The sequence below is a fragment of the Pinus tabuliformis genome, chromosome 5_2 (assembly GCF_031772625.1).
Source record: "Pinus tabuliformis cultivar Carrire ecotype Pingquan chromosome 5_2, CPIR1, whole genome shotgun sequence".
NCBI lineage: Eukaryota > Viridiplantae > Streptophyta > Pinopsida > Pinales > Pinaceae > Pinus > Pinus tabuliformis.
In genome coordinates this window covers 65,478,558-65,493,963 of record NC_142306.1, presented here as the reverse complement: position 1 = coordinate 65,493,963, position 15,406 = coordinate 65,478,558, and the positions used below count along the sequence as shown (strand labels likewise).

General features: G+C 41.9%; 1 pseudogene; it reads right to left on the bottom strand.

The window, feature by feature from the left end:
• Positions 1 to 12,476, bottom strand: part of LOC149157562 (uncharacterized) — an 81,943-nt pseudogene extending 69,467 nt beyond the window's left edge.
• Positions 12,477 to 15,406: the final 2,930 nt, after the last annotated feature.

Below are 15,406 nucleotides of genomic sequence, written 5' to 3'. Positions count from 1 at the left end.
CTAAGACCCTCACCAATTTCATCATTTTACAAGGAAACTTCTCCAAGCATGTTGAGGAAATCCAACTATCTCCCAACCTTGGTCTTGAGTTCTGAGTGATCCTAGGCATTGTCTCACCTCATTCCATCCACTAACCACCTTCCCTAAGCCTTCCATCACCTTCAACACCCATCATTTTGCTCTCGGTTGTATGCTGTAGAAATACAGGAATCCTGTAGGTTTTTAGGACATCCTGTAGGTTTTCCTGTAGTGGCCTATTTTGAGGCCGAATTGAGGGAAAAGCCTCTAGGAATCCAGACAAGGTCACCTAAGGGTCTCCCAAACCTTCCAACCATCCACCAACATTCCTAAGCCACCTGCCACATCGCCAAAAGAGATTAGCCTTCGCACTCTTCCATAAAAAAAGATAAAAAGAAAAACAGATTTATTCTAGTCATTTACATGCACGGTAGTAATGTTTGATGTTTTGAACTTACATGCCTAGGACAGTAGAATTTCATACATGTTAACTTAGCATTCTTTCTGAAGCTTAGTCTCTTGGAAGTTAGTTAGAAAATGGTGTGATTTTAGCATTGGATTTGAGTATTTTTCCGTATTGTAGTAGACAAGCTTTATCTTAGAGTAGATTTCTCTTTCCCTACTCAATAATCAAGATTCTTCTGAATCCATAGAAGTCTGGCTTGGAAAACCCTAGTGGTCTCTCGCCAGTTGAACAATGACAAAAGGGAAAAACCATCACTTTTACTTGTGTATACAACACTATCACCTCCAAGTTTATATGAACCTCAGGTTGATAAAGTAAAGTTGGTAGCCTTAGGAGTTGTAGAATTCTTGCTACAATGCTGGTTCTCATCACTTTTTGGAGCCGTTGTCGGGGATGTGTTTGAGTAATATGTGATTACTGCTTTCTTTCTTCCATTTCTTGTTTCTGGTATTCTGTTATTTTCATTTCTGCAAGAGTAATTTAGTTTCTTTATTTTCCATTCTGCATTCTTTTCTTTTCTTTCCATTCTACAAGTAAGATTCAATTCAAATAGTTAGTTTTCATTCAGTCAGTTAATTTCCATTCAATCTGCAATTTCAACTCTGCAATCACTTTCAAAGTTTGAAAAAAAACTCAAAACAAAACAAAAACATTTCTTTCATTCCTCGTAGGAATAGGATAACTTAGGGAAATTTTTGCCAAATACCCCCATTGCTACAAACAACCAACCTTCCCTCTTCTTCGATCGTTGTGAATTGGAGGAACCCTTAGGTGAGCAACCTGAAATATTTGAAGAATCTATAGTAGAAGAAGAAGAAGAAGAAGAAGAAGAACCCATTCCTACTGATCCAATGGCTGAAAATAGAAATGATAGAGGGAATAGAGAAAGAGTTGAGGGTGCCTTCCCCATAACGGAAACCAATGGGGGTACTAAGATGAAGAATATAAGCCCCTCTGCCCTTCCTCATTTCCATGGCCTGACCTTAGAATATCCAAACACTTTCTTATTCGAATTTGTTGTCATATGCCTAACCTATGACTACACCAATGATGAGTATAAGTTGAAACTATTCCCATCCACTCTCAAAGATGTAGCTTTGTGCTGGTTCATGGGTTTACATGGGGATAGAATCACCACTTGGGCTCAGATGCAGTAAGCCTTCAAAAATAAGTATCGAGACTATTCTAGGTCTAAAGACACTAAAGAGGAAATTTTCAGGATCACCTTAGGGCATGATGAATCCCTAGAAGATTATGAAGAAAGATTCCAGCTTAGCTACAAAAGGGTCAGGTGCACACTTGACCCTGAGTCACTAAAGCTAGTCCTGCTTAGAGGAGGAAGGGAAGATCTTCTGGATACCCTAAAACTGTTAGCAGGAGGGGACATCTACCAGTTACCCTATGAGGATATCAATACTGTCTTTAGAAACCATTCTAGGAAAGCTAGGAAAAAGGGTAGGGGTAGTCAACCTACGGTCAGCCCATCCTCTTCCAATGCATCCATCAAGGGTAAAATTGGAAACGTGCTGGAGGATTTCAAGAGTGATATGTTGCAAACCCTTTCCCTACAAATGGACACTATGCACATTAAGAGAAAACGGGAGGAAGCAGAGAGAGCCTTAGCCATTTTCTTCCCTAGATGCACCAGGAGGCACCCTAGGAATGAATTCCATTGAATTCGATTGAAATCTACTCAGTCTGTGAAGAAAACCACTCCACAGATAAGTGTCCTTATCTACCTGGACTAAAATATGTATATCAAGGAGTTGAAGGGGTAATTGAACAGCTCTGCTACATAAACCAAAGGAGACCCCATGGGCCTGAGCCATACCAGCAGGGCATGCAAGGGTCATCCCATGCATATTACAACCCCAACCAGACCACATCTATTCCCTCTTGGGGACCCCCTTCTCATCCTTCCTGGTCTACACCTCCTCCTTGGTCCTTTTCACCTCAGTATCATTCCCAGCCAACTAGCCAATCATTTCAACCATATGCTCTACCACAACCTCAGTGGAATGCACTGCCCCAGGGGTGGAGGCCCCCATACAACAATGCTCCAGCTTTATTGCCTTCACCACCTGCTCAACCACATCTTTTACACTCTGCTCCACCTAAACAACCCTAGATGCCTGCCCAGCCAAATCCAAACCCGAACAACCGACAGGCACAACCAGTATAAAGTGGAGAGACATCATATCCAACTTATGCTGTGGAAATTCAGGAAATAAGCCTGAGATCTAGGAGAGTACTCCCAGACAACCAACCTCTACCTCCATCTAGGGAGGTTAAGGAAAAAAGAGAGGAAAGCATGCCTAAAGTAAATCCACCACCCTTTCTTAAGAGATTAACCCAACCACTCCAGCCTACCCTAGAAGAAACCAAACTTCTGGGAGAATTGAAAAATCTATGTGTCAAAATTCCACTTCTCTAAGCTATAAAAGATGTGCCTATTTACAACAAGTTGATCAAGGATAAGTGCTTCAAGCATCCAGGGATGCGAAGAAGAGATGCCCCTACCATTAATGTCATTGGACAGTCGCCCGACTTAATGCTGTGGCAGGTAATTTGTCCAAAAGTATTTGGACCCTGGAAGCCCTGTAGTAGATGTGCACATCAATGGCACCATTGTCCCACACACTTTGATTGATCTTGGGGCTTCCATTAATGTGATGATCAAGGAAACCATGCTCAAGCTCAACCTCCAGGGTTCATTGAGAAATACCACAACAGTCTTGCAACTTGCAAACCGCTCCATAGTGACCCCCGAGGTGATTGTGGAGAATGTGATGGTCTCCATCGACCCTTGGGAATACCCTGTAGATTTCCTAGTTCTCTAGCCTAAGGCCAAGCTTACTAGTTACCCTCTCATCCTTGGGAGGCCCTGGCTAGCCAATGTCCATGCCTACATTAGCTGCAGGGCTGGAAATATGACTACCAAGAATGGGCATATGTTCAAGCAGTTAGTCCTATATCCTCCTGCTCAACCATCTCTAGAACATGACTTACCTTTATGGCTGGAAGAGGAGGAGGAAGATGAAGTTTATTCCACCCAACTCTACACCTTAGAAACAACCCTGGGAAGGGGACAACCAGATGAAGATGACTTGATTGAACACATACTCCAAAGTCCAACTCCCACTACATTGTCCTTAGAAGAAGTAGTAAAGGAAACCAAGAGCAACCATCAGATTGACCTATGCTTAGCCGATTCCAACCCTATCTGTGTCAAAACCATAGAATTCGGCCCTGAGATAACTTTGAAAACCAACCCATCTCTTTCTGTTCACCAAGAAGAAAAGTTGTGCAACATGCTAAAGGAACACCTAGATGCCTTTGCTTGGAGTTACAAAGAAATGAAGGGAGTGCACCCCTTGGTGTGTACTCACCACATTTATATCAAAGAAGGTTTCAAACCAGTCCAGCAACCCCAAAGGAGGATGAATCCAGCTCTCAAAGATATAGTCAAAGAAGAACTGCAAAAGCTGCTAGATGCAAGATTCATTTACCCTATCTTCGACAGTGAGTAGGTCTCTCCTTTGGTGTTGGTTCCAAAGAAAAATGGTAAGTGGGCGATTTGTGTCGATTACAGAGAGTTAAACAAAGCCACAAAGAAGGATCGTTTCCCTCTACCTTTCATCGACCAAGTGTTAGATGGCCTGGCAGGGAAAAAGTTTTTCTCTTTCCTAGATGTATTCAATGGGTACAATCAAATCCAGATCAGCCCGGAATACCGAGATAAAACCATCTTCACTTGTCCTTGGGGTATTTTCGCCTATAGGGTCCTTCCTCTTGGCCTATGCAATGCTCCTGCCACTTTCCAGAGAGCAGTCCTAGGTATCTTTGTTGAGTTAGTCCATGATGTAGTAGAGATTTATATGCATGATTTTACACCTTATGGATGTGATTTCGAGGAGGCTCTGTCCAACTTAGGTAAGGTGCTAAACAAATGCATTGAAATGAACTTGTCTCTTAGTCCCGAAAAATGTGAGTTCTTGATGGCTACAGGGACTATGCTAGGTCATTCAATATCCCACAAAGGGCTACAAGTGGACCCAAACAAAATAGTTATCATCCAAAGGGTCCCACCTCCGCAAAAGCAGAGAGATGTCAGAAGTTTCCTAGGGTTAGCTTGATACTATCGAAGGTTTATAAAAGACTTCAACAAGTTAGCTACCCCTTTATTTGGGTTGTTGGCCATAGACTCTGAGTTTGTATGGTCAAAAAGTTGTCAAGAGGCCTTGGACACCTTGAAGGACAAGTTAACCACTGCATCGATTCTCCGAGGCCCAAATTGGGCCCTTCCTTTTCATATACATGATGATGCCTCACACAAAGCCATAGGAGAAACTCTAGGCTAGATAGATGAAAAATTGCCTTATGCCATTTACTTTATCAGTAAAAATCTGTCAAAGGCTGAATTGAAATACACAATGACCGAAAAGGAGCTCGTGGTTGTTGTGCATTCATTGAAAAAATTTAGGCATTACATTACAAGTTATCAAACATTTGTACATACTAACCATGCTGCAATCAAATATTTAATGAATAAACCTGATGTGAATGCCCGGATTATTTGATCGCTACTTTTATTACAGTAATTTGATCTAACCATTATTGTTAAGCCTGGCAAGGAAAATGTTGTTGCAGATTTTTTGTCCAGATTAACTTTATTGCAGGTGAGGAAGGAATGGTTGATGATTAGTTACCGGATGAACACTTATTCGTCATTTCAGTTCTCTCTCCATGGTTTGCTGACATAGAAAACTATTTGGTATTTGCACAGTTCCCACTGAATTTTTCCTCCAAAGAGAAAATCAAGATTGTGAGGAAGAGCGCCCCATTCACTTGTATTGGGGACAACCTCTTCAAACTAGGCCTTGATCAAATTATGAGAAGATGTGTCAGGGAGGAGGAAGTCTTTGACATCCTTCTAACCTGTCGTGATGGGCCTTGTGGAGGTCACTTTGCAGTAAAGAGACAGCATTCAAGGTGTTACAAGCTTGTTATTATTGGCCCACTCTTCATCAGGATGTGAAAAAATATACTAGTCAATGTGATTGGTGCCAAAGGATGGGAAAGCCTACTCCAAAGGATGAAATTCCTCTACAACCTCAAGTGACTTTCAAGCCATTTGACAAGTGGGGCATGGATTTCATTAGACCTATTGACCCTCCTTCCAAGCAAAAGCAGTACATCATTGTGTGCATTGACTATCTAACTAAGTGGGCTGAAACCAAGGCAATCAAGGTAGCAACAGAGGAGAAGGTGGTTGAGTTATTAAGGGAAAATGTCTTTTACAAGTTTGGGTACCCTAGAGAACTGGTCATTGATCAAGGCAGCTAGTTTACATCCAACATGATTGAAGACTTGTTAAGCCAACACAAGATCAAGCATAGGACCTCCACTCCCTATCACCCACAAGCTAATGGGCAAGTGGAGGTGACCAACAGAGCGCTGGAGGGCATCCTGACCAAAGTGGTTAGCAACAACAGAAAATATTGGGCAGATAGACTAGTTGAGGCCACCTGGGCCTACAATACCACCTGGAAGACCACCACTGGATTCACACCCTATGAGTTGGTCTATGGGAAAAAGGCCCTGTTGTCCATTGAATTTGAGTACAATACATTGAGGATGGTAGCCCAACTAGATCTAGATCTCAGCAGTGCACAAAAAGAGAGATTGCTCCAATTGAATGGGTTAGATGAGTTCAGAATGCAGGCCCTCCTACACACAGAGGTAACTCAAATTTAGAGGAAGATCTAGTATGACAAGAACATCAAGGATAAGAAATTTCAAGAAGGTGATTGGGATTTGTTATATGATTCCAGGTATAAAGACTATAAGGGCAAGTTAAGGACTAGATGGTTAGGGCCTTATGTCATAGAGAAATGCCATGATAATGGTTTGGTGCAGATCAGAGCCATAGATGCAGAGGCCATTCCTTTACTTGTTAATGGGCACAGATTGAAAGTTTACAAAAGGCCATTGTCAAAGCAAGAGTTTGTTGATGGTATCAACAAAACAGTGATGATGGTGGACAAAGTCTCAACTCCTACCTCGTCAAGTCCCTGAGAAAAAAAAAAAAAAGAAAAAAAAAATAAGGAGACTCAGGTGAAAAACTCCATGAGGCGCCTGAGTCCCATTGTTGGGTTGAAAACCTCTTGAGGCGGCCCAATGGTGTCAAAACAAATAAAGAGAGAAATAAAAATATCCCTGGGTGAGAACCTCTCTTGAGGCGCCCAGTGTAAGCAGCTAGGATGAAAACCTCTTCAAGGTAGACTAGTTGTTTTTCAAAAAAAATATAAATAAAAAAGAGAAAAGAAAAATTATGAAAATATTGTTTGCAGGTCAGCACGAGGACGATCAGAGCAAAAATAGAGAATCAAAAGGGACCTATTCAGCTCATATTTTTATTTCTCCATTCATTATCCTTCATCATTCCACCATTCCTTTCATTTTTTCACTCATTTGCCTCAGTTTGCAAGGGTTCTGTGTTTTCTACAGGATTCCCTGTAAACCTACAGGATCCCCTGAAAACCTACAGGATGATCCTGTAGGAATTACAATGGCTTGGGAATCCTAAAGGAAGTAACCCTAGAAAAAGGAAATGACTTGCCCATGTCAAAGTAATAAATTCCTACATCACCATCTCGTTACCATACCTCTCTCCATCTTAATCACCCCTGCTTTCCTAAAAAAAAATCAGTTTCAAAAAATTTACAGTTGTCAAGAAAAAAACACAAAGAAAAAGATGAAGACAAAGAGCAAGGGGACAACACCTAAAGGTTATTTTTTACCATTCACAAACCCCTAGACCTCCTCTCTGCCCATGCTAATCATCCTCAGGTCCCAGCAATAGAATATGATTAAAAATTTTGAGGGAGAAGCAGCTACAGGACATCCTGTAGGAAATCCTATAGCAGCCTATCCCACAAAACAGAAATCATAGGTTGCAGCAAGTTTCAAGCATGGAGAAGAAGCTCCTCTAGAGCCTACCAGCATCATCATCATCATCATCATCAACACCAGGTACTTGCACATCAAAGAAAATCATCAAAGGACAATTAAAAAAAAAAAAAAAAGAGGAGAAATCACATGCAGCCAACACACAACAAAGACCTCATTTCTTTAACAACTGCAGCAAGGTATTGTTACCATAGGTAAGTATCTCGCTTCCACTCTCTCATTTGCATAATGTGATCAAAAGATGTAAAAATTGTGAACAAGTTGGTTTATAAGCGAAAGGTGGCTAGTTAACTTGGCCACCTTCGTTCAGTCAACGAGGACAAAACAGTTAGTCCTCACACATGTGGCAACAGTCAAGTCAAAGAAAAGGAGGATGAGGTCGAAAGAAGTTAAGACTATGGATGCCTGAAGTGGGAGTTGATTATGAGGTGAGGAGAATGATGATGTGGTAGTGGGACCAACGGTCCAAAAATAGATATTCGTACCTCGACTGCCAGCACACCACCTCACTCGAATCAACCATAAGAGGAAATAAACGTTGATCCCCATGCATAGATGCATTCACATTCTCGAGGCTCACACTAGCAAAGTCGCTCTCGGCCCTCCAGTAGTCTACAGGAGAGGTAAATTTCCTTTTTTTTCTACGTAGCACTACCTACAGGATCCTACAGGGAATCCTATAGGATCCCACAGGAATCCTTCAGGATACATTCAGGCAATCTACAGGATTAGCAGTGAGAAATTTCAGAGGGAGAAAAACAGGGGTTGGCTACATCAAGCATTGTAAGGAGGTAGGCTCTACATTTCCTCCTATTTTTCCAAGTGAAAGGAACAAAAAAATCCTCTAGTTTGTTGAAATTGATTGCAGTAAGAGGGAATTGTATCTGCAGAAATTTCAGTGCACATAGATGGATGCAGATTGCCAAGTCCAAGGGAGTGGAGGACATAGGTCACATGGAGGAAAAGCTCAAAGAGATGGGCAGAGAACTAAGCAGCCTGAGGGACAGGGAGGCCATAATGAAAACTCAGTTGGAAGAAGAAAATGCATGGTTGAAAGGACAGTTGCAAGAAAAAGATAATCAATTGGTAACCATGGCCAGTCTATCTTTAGAGGCAATCCAGTGTAGGATGTCAGCTAAGTCCTATGCAATATACCTTAAGGAACAGTGGCTGTAGTTCCAAATAAAGACCCTAGCACAGAGAGGCACTATGCCATTCCAGAATTATAGACAGTTCATTGATCTTTGTGATCAAAGCATATTGGAGGATAGGGCTAAGATGTATGAGTTCTACTTGCATAACATGGCCTTGACAGATCTGAATGTATGGGACCCTAATGCAAAACTAAGGGATTTACAGTTGATGGATATGGCCTCATGGATGAACCATGAAGAAGCAAGGGCTGCAAAAATGAAGAAGATATTGGCAAGGGAACAAACAGAGCCTCTCATGATAAGAGCTGAGCAGTCAACCACAATGGTTGTCATCAACACACATAATTTAATCACAAATGATCCTCTACTTGCACCCAGGTATCTTTCTGCCCAAGAGCAATCAATTACACATTTTGAGGATATGTTCAAGTTGTTAGGGGATGACAGCATGCAAGCTTGCCAAAGGAGATGGAATACTTTGCCATAAAGTTTGAAAATCAAAGAGTACCATTCTCCTCAAAGAATGAGAGAAGCACAGAACATGACACCCATGTACAAGCAAACCATCAAAAGGCTCAAATTAAATTGGATTGGCTTGAGACGCATTCCACCACTACTCATGGGGATGTTAGAAGGAAGGAAGGAAGAGGAAGAAAGAAAGCAGTGGGAGGAGATAGAAAGGAAGGTAGGATTCTATGCACAAGAAGAGGAAACGACAGCAGAAGCATGGGATGTCAGGGAGGCCACTAAGGCTATGAAAGATATGGATATTGATTGAGTTTCTCAAAGGTTGAGCAACACTTTCAGTAGGGGGGTGATGATGAGCCTCATCATTAGGTAACTATATGGACCTTAATTCACCTCCTAGCTTAGTCAAATCAACTCTTCTCACAAATTATTACATGTTTTGATTATATTTAGTCTAATGAGATGAGTCAAAGTGAGATATCATGCCTAGTGGACTAATGTGCATTGAACGCAGGTCTGTGAGATAAAATCAGGGATTTTGGCAAGATTAAAGGCTGAAACTCGAATGGGACAAGGAAGAGAGATTGTAGGAGGTAAATCCTCCTCATTTACTCCTCCATCATTCGAATATTCCTCCATAAATCACACTAGCTCGGAGTACAAGCAGCCAAGTCACGAAGATCAAAAGGAAGCGAGCAAGTGATAGTCAAAGAGTTGGTTTATCTCGATTTTGGGAGCCGAGCCTCCCTATATTTAAGGAAGTCATTGGGGACTTCAGTTGTTTAAATAAAGAGGCCTAGAGCCTCATTAGGATTCGAATTTTTGTTGTAAAAACACTAGTTATTTTTGAGCTCCAGACTTTCTATTTTGATAATGGGAATGAGCTTCTTCTTCATCCAGTACTGAGTTAACTCAGAGGGCTGAAGCTCTTAGGTTAGGGCACAACCCCAGTAGCAAAGGATCCTCTTCTTGTATCTGTATGCTTGGATTGATTTCATAGATTCATGGTTAAAATGTCCTTAGAAGAACTTCATTGCAAGTAGTGTAGATTTGATTAGTTTGTTTATTAGTTTGCTTCCATTTGTGCTTTACTTCAGCAGTAGTTTAGAGGAGATAAAGAACCATCAAAAAGTTATCAATAGGTGTTTTGGCCTCACTTATACCTTCAGAGATCATGATTTGAGGAAAAGACTCCTATGCAGCCCCAAAAAGACAGAATTCTACTTTCTCATAGAATTTAGAGTTTTTGTTAATTAAGCCAGCATTTGATCAAGTTGCAAGACTAGGACCTAGTCATCATTTCTTCTATATTCAGCCTTACAGTACATCTTATCAATGATTCCATCTTCTTCTGCAAGTTTTTCTCATGCATGAAGTAGACAACTAGCTCATTAAACTTTGTTTTCCTAGCTTATTGAAATTCTCCTTCTTTACATGATTTTTGGGCAAATATCAATGTTTGATGCAGTGCAAGTGTTTCAAAAGTAAAGATAGATCTCATAGCTAGCAACCTCTTTCAAACTTCATCCATCCATGATCATTCCTTGCTTTCACTAAGACCCTCACCAATTTCATCATTTTAAAAGGAAACTTCTCCAAGCATGTTGAGCAAATCCAACCATCTCCCAAACTTGGTCTTGAGTTCTGAGTGATCCTAGGCATTGTCTCACCTCATTCCATCCACCAACCACCTTACCTAAGCCTTCGATCACCTTCAGCACCAATCATTTTTCTCTCGGTTGTATCTTGTAGAAATACAAGTAATCTTGTAGGTTTTTAGGACATCCTGTAGGTTTTCTTGTAGTGACCTGTTTTGAGGCTGGATTGAGGGAAAAGCCTCTAGGAAGCCAGACAAGGTCACCTAAGGGTCTCCCAAACCTTCCAACCATCCACTAGCATTCCTAAGTCACCTACCACATCGCCAAAAGAGATTAGCTTTCACACTCTTCCATAAAAATAAAAAAACAAACAAACAAAACAAAACAAAACAAAAAAAAACAAATTCTAGTCATTTACAAGCACAATAGTAATGTTTGATGTTTTGAACTTACATGCTTAGGACAGTAGAATTTCATAAAAGTTAACTTAGCATTCTTTCTTAAGCATAGTCTCTTAGCAGTTAGTTAGAAAATGGTGTGATTTTAGCATTGGATTTGAGTCATTTTCCTTATTGCAGTAGACAAGCTTTCTCTTAGAGTAGATTTCTCTTTCCCTCCTTAGTAATCAAGATTCTTTTGAATCCATAGAAGTTTGGCTTGAAAAACCCTAGTGGTCTCTCATCAGCCGAACAGTGACAAAAGGGCAAAACCATCACTTTTACTTGTGTATACAGCATTGTCACCTCCAAGTTTGTACGAACCCCGAGTTGATAAAGTAAAGCTGGTAGCCCAAGAATTGCAGCATTCTTGTGGCAATACTGGTGCTCATCACCAACAATCCAAAGTGATGGTTAAACCAACAGCACATCTCAGTAAGATTCATACATATATATATATAGAAAGAGTCTATACATACATGTGTAAGTAAACAGATACATATATCATTAGAGTAACCAAGTTAATTGAAATACAATAACAACAAATGCATGAAACGTGTTGGCTTAAGAAGTGAAATTTCCAATCATACAGTACAACCATGACCAACCACTAGTCCCGATAACGGAACGTTACAGTCACTGCCGCCTGCTCCTCCACAGAGATGTATTAGCTCTACACTGTGGAGAAGCCAAGGCTCGTTACAATACTCTCCAAGCTTTCTCTAAGATACTCCTATCAGAAGCTTGGCTGACCAAAAGCCTCTACAATGAGTTATGAGGTACTACAAATAGCAAGGGGGTGGGGTCACTCTTGACATTCCCCTTTGTGACTGTTGACCTACCCTCATGACTCTTCAACTACTCTATGATTATTACATTCCACTATCGACACTTGGAATTTCACTTTACAAGATGTTACATACAATCTGCACATGTACCCATGTGAGACAAAATAGGCTTGAGCAATCCATGCAAGCCATCACTAATATTCAGACAATTGTGGGAAGACCAACTCTTCGACGCCCTCACGTTGGTCGACAGTGGTGAACTGATGCCAAGCTTAGTAGTTCGCGATGGTGTCCGTGTACTTTGTGGTGACATCTTTCTGGAACGAAACTCTTGCCTTTGTTGCATCCGAGTACATTGATTTGGCTCCTTTGTCCAACTCGTCTGATAACATACGCATCCTCGTCTTGAGTGTTGCCAGAACAAGGAAATACTGATGCATAGTGTCTGCGTTGGTGGCTACGCGCATCAACTCGTCAAAGTACTTGTCCAGCTCCAGTAGGACTTGATTCTTTGTCTTTGCCTCAACGAGTGTCCCAATAGATGGCATCGCATGCACGCGCACAACAACATCCATGCTTCTAAACACTCATGCATGGGAAGCCTGCAAACTAGTGATGAGTCGCGGGAGTTCCTCATAGTTCAGGATCTGACTTCGGATGCGTGCCTTCAACTCAACTGCCTTAGGCTTCATAAACTTGGGCAAGTGTAAGAGGGCTCCCTTGTATCTCATTGTCCATGTTTGCATGTAGTCGACAACAATATGCAGGTTTGACAAGATACGTGCTCTTCTAGCACAGTGCTGCTTCCAACCATTGAGATGGACAACTGACTTATACACAGTACCAAATCTGGAATACAACATCCGCATGACTGTCTCAAGGGACGATACTTCAGCCAGTATCGCCTTCTTCAACTCTACTCTAGAAGATGATGTAACCTCTTCTCCTCCTTGCTTGGTCGTCTATAACTCCTTAGCCATTCGCTCGTTCTATGCTATCAAGAAGCGAACACTCGAGTTGGTGGGTTCGGCATATGCTTTGGTAGCATCGACCAATGCTGCTGGATTCTTGCGCACATCAGATACGATAACTCGTTCTTCAAAATGCACAGAAGATGTGTGCACATCTGGAGTAACCACTCTGTGAGATTCCACAAATCTATGTTGCAACTCGTCAAATGATATGTTGTGCATATCTGTTTCCAGATTGTCTCCAAGGATCTCAGTATTCCCTTGGTCGCTCAGGACTTGCTCTGCTTCTTGATCCAGCGAAGCTGGTGGGTTGACCTCTTGGTTGTAAGGCATGAGATCGATGTCTTGTTCTAAATCTGGCTACTTCATCTTCATATCCATCTACTCAAGTATCTGTTCAATCTCTTGAGCGAAGTCCTGCTCCTGCGACTGCTCACCTTGTCTGCTTTGTGCCAGCTGCTGAGATGAGTCTACCACCTATATGGGCGCAATTTCATCAATTTGTGCATGTTACGCCCCTTGTTGTGTCTGTTCCTATTGTTCTTCCTTCTCCCATCTGTGCATCTCTTGTTCTTCCCGAAGTTGCTGCTTCAACTCTTACAACTCCTTCATTGTTTCCTCCATCCTCTATTTATCTCTCTTCCTTTGCACATTCCTCGCCTCTTTGCCTCTATTTCCAAAGTTGATTTATCCACAAGTCGGTATGCTCTGAACTTGCAGCTTTGTTCTGCCTCTGCGTTGTCAACAATATTTCTCCTGCCTTTGTCACGTGCAGGTATGTTACCCTCTGTTGTTGGTGTTCTCCTAGATGTTGCTTCACGTTGCTTCGCTAACCATTCCACAACGATGCCGATTGGTTCATTGGGCCTAACGAAGCTGTGACAATATCTCCATGGGTCTTCCTCAACCCAATGACACAACCCATGGATCCAAGGAAATCGCACTCTCGCGCAGTGATCCTTCACAAAGCAATGGGGGTCGTATGGATTGAAGCTTCTAGTGCTGAAAGTAAATCTTTTGAATTCTTTTGTCTCAGCATCAACATGCTTGAGATTTTATATCTCGTACAACTCGATCCGCAACGGAAGAGTGGGTCAGGGTGCCTTCTTCTTCCGATGCAGTCTAACTGATAGTCATGTCGAGATGTGGTACGACACTTCTTGCACGACGAGCTTGTCCATTGCAAACTTCGACAAAACATGTGGAGGCTTCTCCACGTTGTACATCTGTATGAAGGTGCCAAAAGGTGAGGCATACCAATCCGCTATGTTGATCAGTGCTTCCATTGTTTCATTCGACATGCAAGGTGGACCCTGCTCAAATATCATCTTGTACACCAAAGTGACAAAATGGTCTGACAATTGTGTGATGACTCTGTGGAAGTTGGATTTGGAAAGCAGTTTGCAATAAGTGTTCACGGAGGTTTTCACTGATGTCCATGCCCACTTCAAGCCAAGAAACTTTTGACGGGCACAGATTGCATCCAGAATGTATGCGGACATGTATATTTCTGCTTGTTGACCTTTGGGAGGCTACCTAGCTCCTGCTACCTGTTCCTTGAACCTGTGAGCCAAAATCTCAGACCAGTTGCATGCTTTGCCTTCACTAGCCAGTTGGTCCAACGTGATCACCCAACTCTGCAGGAAGGTCTTCGTGCTCTCTTGGTCATGTAAGCGGCATGCAAAGATGACCAAGCACTAATATGCCTTCCGCAGTATCTCTGTCTTTTAAATATGGTTGGGTTTCATCCTAAACATGGCTGGCTCCTTCACCTAACTCTTCAAGATATCCCTAGAGTTTGCATTGTTGTTGGGTATGCTGAAGGGTGTCTCCATTATGATCACTGGCTTCAACAAGTGGTACATCTGTTGATAGTCCTGTGCCCCGAAGGCAGCCATATTTGTCTTGTTTACACTGCTTAACACCATCGTCTCAGGATTAGTGTGCGAGACGATCCAATGTATCATGTTCGTGCAAGGAAACATGATATACCTTCATGCAAGCCGGTATAATTCAGAGTTGTGAATGTTCACATAGGCCCTGCGGTCTTCAAGATCTTCCTCAAATGTGCCTATGAATGCATCATTGATATCTTGTCATTTCAGCTTGATGTCTTTGTCTATGATCAGCTTGGTGTCTTCGTAAATCAGCAAACTCATAGACACTTGCTCAATTTCTTCTCCAGTTGTGCTTCCATCCTTTGACCCTACTCTCTTGGAGGCCATTGATCCTGAACTACTGAGAGGTGGATGAACACTTGCTATACCTGAAGACATGTGACATTCATGGCAAGAAACTCATTAGTTGAAACCAAAGCAAACTTGAGGACTGACATGCAACATACCCGGGAGACTAATGTCAAGGATTGCGCAATTTTCACTCAGAGGTCAAGAGACTAACTGTCAAAACTACGCAAAATGCAGATCAGATTTTCGGGAGGCTAGTTGACTACTGGAATTGCACAAAGTGCAATCCAGACTGACCTGCTGGGTGTTGAGATTGCGCAATGCACAATTTTAGTCAGCAAGTCATGC